This window comes from Daktulosphaira vitifoliae, unplaced genomic scaffold (genome assembly GCF_025091365.1).
Source record: "Daktulosphaira vitifoliae isolate Bord-2020 unplaced genomic scaffold, ASM2509136v1 Scaffold_3, whole genome shotgun sequence".
In the NCBI taxonomy this organism is placed as follows: domain Eukaryota; kingdom Metazoa; phylum Arthropoda; class Insecta; order Hemiptera; family Phylloxeridae; genus Daktulosphaira; species Daktulosphaira vitifoliae.
The window spans coordinates 3673859-3679858 of NW_026099574.1; positions in this window are offsets into that span (position 1 = coordinate 3673859).

The window sequence follows — 6000 nt, forward strand, 5'->3', positions numbered from 1 at the left end:
CAGGGTACACTGTGCACCCTTTGGGAAATGTCGAAGTGCAACCTTGCCTTTCTATAATATAAACGAGACATCAAACACAGCATTTGTCAAGTATACTCGAGTGTATTTAACGACTAAGAATTAACATCACTGCAAAAATAAAAAATGACACCATACAAATAAGTTAATTTAATGTTACAGTTTTGTCTAAGGCTTCACAACTAATAGGTACATGCATTTTCTTAAGTACTTGTAATCATTTTGTTGAAATTCAACTAAGAAATAAAATAAAACCTATTACTCCAACGATGAACACATAGGCAATGCGTTATTACCGGATAGGATTAGTGATTAATGTTTATTTATTGAGTATACACGAAAGTTTATGATTTCATAAGTTTTCTGCGTTTCCCAGAAATCTAAATTAAATACCGTACAGAAACGTTTAGCTGAACATTTGTGTTTTAGTTTACTATGAAACCGGTTGTACGAGATACACCTACATACATTGGGAAGTCACTATTTTTAAACCCTAAAAATGTACCATTACATTTTGAGTTTTATTTCAATATACATGCAACGTGTAATCTAAATCAAAATTGTACTTTTTCCAATTTCTTGTGGTATGGTTTTTTAGTGTTAAACAAAGGAAACGACGCGTACTAGTGTAGGGATTTTTGAATCGCTAACGGTTCTGGTGATCGAGAGCCACGCGGACTCCAATTTGTGAGGTTCAGCAAAACAGGTAAGTTTAGGCATGTTAAGAAAAGTGATAGTTGGTCGACAAAAGGGTTAGTTTTTTGAAATATGTAGAAGGAAAACAAATTCCAAAACGGCTATCGACGTCTCCCGGGTTGTTTATGCACTAGGGTATTATTTTCTCTTAGATTATAATATTATTGTTCGACTAAAGCAAATGATGTTTACACAGATAACACTAGGCCTTGTCATTTGTGACGTTAAATACCGCGAGACCCGACCGCAGAAGATATTCGTCACCCGTGTTTTCGTTTGTCATTATCATCGTGATATATGTATATTATTATTATTATTATCATGTGTGTGTGTATAAAATACAAAATGACGGCAATACTTCGGAGTCGGGAAAAGTATACAATACAAATTCCTCGGGTACTTTTGCTCCCCTACCCCCGTTCTCCGGCAGTTAGGGGGCGAGGAGAGAGAGAGGGCGCGATGAGACTCTTTAGGGCTTTTGTGATAGAAAATTTGGTGCAGCGGGCGGAATGACACAAAGACTTGACAAAATATTGCTTAAATAGACTCCGCGACACCGGTGTGTGTGTGTATTATTCTGCGGTGTATTTACTTTTGCCATTGTGCCTTTGCTCTTGTTGCTCTGCTGATCTCTCTCTCTTTATTTTTCATTCGACGTTTGAAGTCCGGGTGACATTTTTGCTTAGATAGCTATCACAGGTCAGCTGCCGTTGTTAACGCGTATTCAGATTTTTGCTCGATTGGTCTTCGATCCATAAATAGTACACGTACTGTCACAATAAAAAAATGAAGAAGAAATGAACCGTTTTGCCTGTCGTGGCATTTCGTGTGTGTTGACGAAAATGGCGGTGCAAACCTATTTTTTACCTAGAAAACTTCCCTAATCGTGCCCTGGCCAAACGTCTCCTCCTTTCAACGTTATAGGTAGTACACGGTGTGACCTTAACGAAAATTGACAAAAAAGGTTAATTATTTGTTCGAGAACATGTTATAACGGTAAATTGTGCCAAAACTGGTAAACCGTCTGAACCCTTTTCCCGTAAAATGTTTTTATTTTTACTATTGTTCCAATTCAATTTTTATGTAGATATGATTATAATTGTTTTTAAATTGACTTCTTCGTCAACAGCGTTTCGGTGTAAATATTTTATATTTTATTTTTAAATGGTTAATGACAGGTCGTTTTTTTGTTAATGTATTTGTTACAAATTATGGACGTGTAAGTGAAATTAATAATTCATTTAATGTAACCCAGTAAAAATTGTCGCCTTCCTTAAAACTTGTTTCACTTTTAGTGTGGTATATTGACTACCAATTTCTAAACAAAAACATAGCTGTATACGTCAAAATACGAACATATAAGTTATGTAACATCATATAAAATAAAAAATTATTCTTTAACTATGAATTGTTATTAGTACTAGTATTAGTTAAGTAAATCATTTTATTGGTGTTTGTGTGATGTTGGGACAATGCGCTCAAAAGACAACTGTTACAATTACTCCGTTAGTCGATAGCTTCGTCTAGAAAATATTTAAGTAGTACTGAGAAGAAATAAAATAATTTAATTAAACATATGAGTATTTATACTGTACCTTGAAAAATTATTTGTTGAGCTGATTCACCTCAATGATTTCAATATTGTGCGAATTTAAATGCTGTTTTTAATGCTCTCATTAAAGTCGCACAAATATTTAATTATCGTAATAAATATGTTTTTTAAGTCAAATATTATTATTTAAAAAAATTCACCACATAATGAGTACCAGTACTATTCCACTCGAAGAAGTCGGAGGTGATTGCAATTCATTTAATTTTTTTGCTGCAATATTTATTAGGGATTTATTGGATACACATTTAAAACTAAACATATTTAGACATTACATTAATAAAAAATTAAAAACTTTATGAATAGTATATTATATTAAACATAACATTATATTAAATGTAATAATGTTATAAATTTTATAACAAATAACTTGATATACAGATATTATAAAACAAATCAAATAAGATATTTTATTATATAAATCATTTACATACGATATAAAGGACTATTTAAAACATTATTTGTTTATCTGATGTTGAACAAAAAATAAGGATTATGGTGGGGCTTAGTATTAACACTGTGCAATACAAAAGATAATACCTCTAAAAATTCCGGATTATCAACCAAACCATATAAAATAAATAGCGTATCTAATTATAAACGTCTAATTTTAATGAGTTCAGGTTCTATTAACAAGTCAACGTCGACTATTGAGTGACCACTTATATTAATTTTATGTACCGAAGTCGTACTAATTTCACTGGCTTTATTCTTATTTATCAATAAGACCAGACAAACTGCCGACCTAAATTTCAGAGTATATTTAAGTTTAATAAGTCCTATAAGTCTAAGTCTTTAAATTTGCCACAGTTTTGTTTGTAAAATCCAAATTTGCGGTATACTTTAGCATAGATTGAATTAATATGCGCATTAAAAAATCAGTCGGTAGGTAGTATAACATCCAAGTTCCTAATGTTACTGAGTAAATTTAGATTTTTTCTATTAATTTCATATTTATTCATTATCGGGTTGTGATAAAATGACTTCTGTTCACATTTGTTTACATTGACTGTTAAGTCATTTATGTTACACTAAACAATAAACCTGTTTATTGTCCACTAGTAATTTTTGGACATGATCAAAAATTAAAAAAAAAAATTTTTTATATGATTTTTTAGCCTTCACACCTATCTTGGTTAACGATAGGATATTTTAAAAAGTGTGTCGACGGCAAGTCAAACATCTAAAGTATTATCATTAAAAATTTCTTAATTATCCGTCCAGTTTTCAAAAAGTTATTTCAACCTTTTTTTACCTTTTTCCCAACTATTTATGACCGGTTTTACCTTAGGATTTAACATTTTTTTACACCGGCTGTCGGCCTGACACAATATCATTTTGGTTAACCAAGCCAGTATAGCGGCAAAGACGTGTGTCACTGTTAAAGTTCCTGTGTGATCACCCATCCAGGAACCAACAGCAAACATAGCAGTTGAACATCAGTGATCTTATGATGTATTTTTGAGCAAAGCCATTCAGTAGGAGCGGAGTAATCACAAAAAAAAGTAAAACCAATATCTTCACAGCTATGTATTGAAGCTAAAACGAGCAGTCAACCTATTTATTCGGCTTTTACTAAAAATGAAGGGCGGTAACCCAATTGCTTTAAATGTTTCTTCATCGTTTCTTTTTGAATTAACACAAAACTTTCAAATTTTTAAAATGAATTTCAAACTTTCCATTCGTTCATTTGTATATCGATGAAGTTTAATGTTTTGGAAACTATCGATAACATAATTACAAAAATAATATTACTGAATAATACATTTAAAATTTTTTTCTTCCTACAGGAAAAGACTATAATTTTTCCTATGGACACCAATGTAAAGCCTCTTACAATACAAAAAAAAACTACAAATTTTCGATTTTGAACGTTAGGAGGTTACGATTGGGATATCCCGTAAGTCTAACTTTAATTTATTTAAATTACATTGTTATTTTCTATATATCTTAAAGATATAAATCAGATAATTATTAAATAATCTAGTTTTAGATACTATGTAAAATATAGAACACATGTTGTATTCGAATACAACAAATTGACTCAATTCAGTTGTGTGACAGTCTTGTAATATGATCACACAATTTTTGTGTTTGCGTTAAAATCATCGAGTTCTGTGTTTAATTAAATCTAACTGTTCTAGTGGTGGAGGTTATTTCAACCCTCCTTTATCGTTTGTCTAAAGCAAATCTGCGAAGGGGAAATGCGATTATAGAAAAACATTTTAAAGCTAATCTTTTGCGGTACTTTTCAATTCAAATTGGATTTAAAGAAAAAAAACTTTGAAAATCACCCCAGCGTTTAAAAATTAGCCCACATCCAGAGTCGTTTGCACATATATTTATAAAGTTACAACCCCAAAATCTTAAGTCTTTGAACAAATATTTGTAAAAGGATGTAACTCTTAAATTTAAAAACGCTTATAAATAATTTCTTCTTGTACGAGAGCTATATTTAGAGTTAGCTGAATAGATATATTTAATTTACATTTTTTTCATACTAAAAATAAATGTAATGATCGTTTTATTAATTAATAACATTTTTCCATTGATTGTGTGATTACTATTTATCTAATCGATAAAAGAACCCTAACAGAATAACCTGTACTGCCAACTGACTATTGGATATCCCGTACAAATGTAATTTGTACTAGTCAAAATGAATATTGATCCATTATTGGCGTTCAGTATGTAACTGCCATTGCTGGCAGAGTACTGTCATAATACTAAATCTCCAATAGTGATCTGTCAGTTATCTCAGACATTTGCCAGTAATGGTCCAGTACTGCGCATGTTGTTCATTTCTAAATGGAAAGTAATAAATAGTAAATAATATTTCTATATATTGTAAAGACAATACAATGTGGTTCGTTTAAATGTAAATCTTCTCGGTCAATGTAATATAAAAAGAGTTAAACGCTTTTAAACGTGTATAGTTGTATGAGTATTTGTAAAATCTAGTCCTTCGTGGAAGATGATGATGGTGGTGATATTATTATTAAGCCCCTAATATACTCATCGTTTGTCGTTATTAAAAAAATAACTTCTTTGTGACCGCCGAATGGATGGTCCAGCGCTTTTATCGGCTATCAGTATGTGTCGTGTACAGGCGGTGAAATGTCGATAGGCGACCGGCGCGATAATTCCGTCAAGCCGGCTGTCGTTGATCGTACCTATGTGATTTCAAAGAATTCCGAGAAGTCACCAAGAGACTTTAACGCGCGCGCGGGGAACACGGTAGTCGACCTTTTTACGTTAAGGAGCCGACAAAAAGAAGCACATACGGAGGAGGAGAAAAGAGTATGTACAAACAAGAAAAGGGAAACAACGTCCACGTCAATCCGTATTAGCCTACGGTCGGCCGAACCGTCAATCCTATTGTACCAGGCCTGTGCATGTGAACGCATCGAAAACCGAGAGAAGAATTAGTCCAAGAAAATATGGAGAGAAAAAAAATCGGACCTTCTGTCTAAATATAAAAATCCGAAAACGGCGGTGGCGGCGGTACTTCCATCGAAATGCAAATATACACTCAACTCTGCGTGCCGTTCCATGGGAAAATCCCCAAAGCCTCTACGTGCGTACAAGCACTGCGTTATTGTTGTTGTACAGGTCACTGTGTGTTTGTATTGTAACTTTTAACATCAAGTGGCCGCTCTGAGCCGGGGAGAACTACT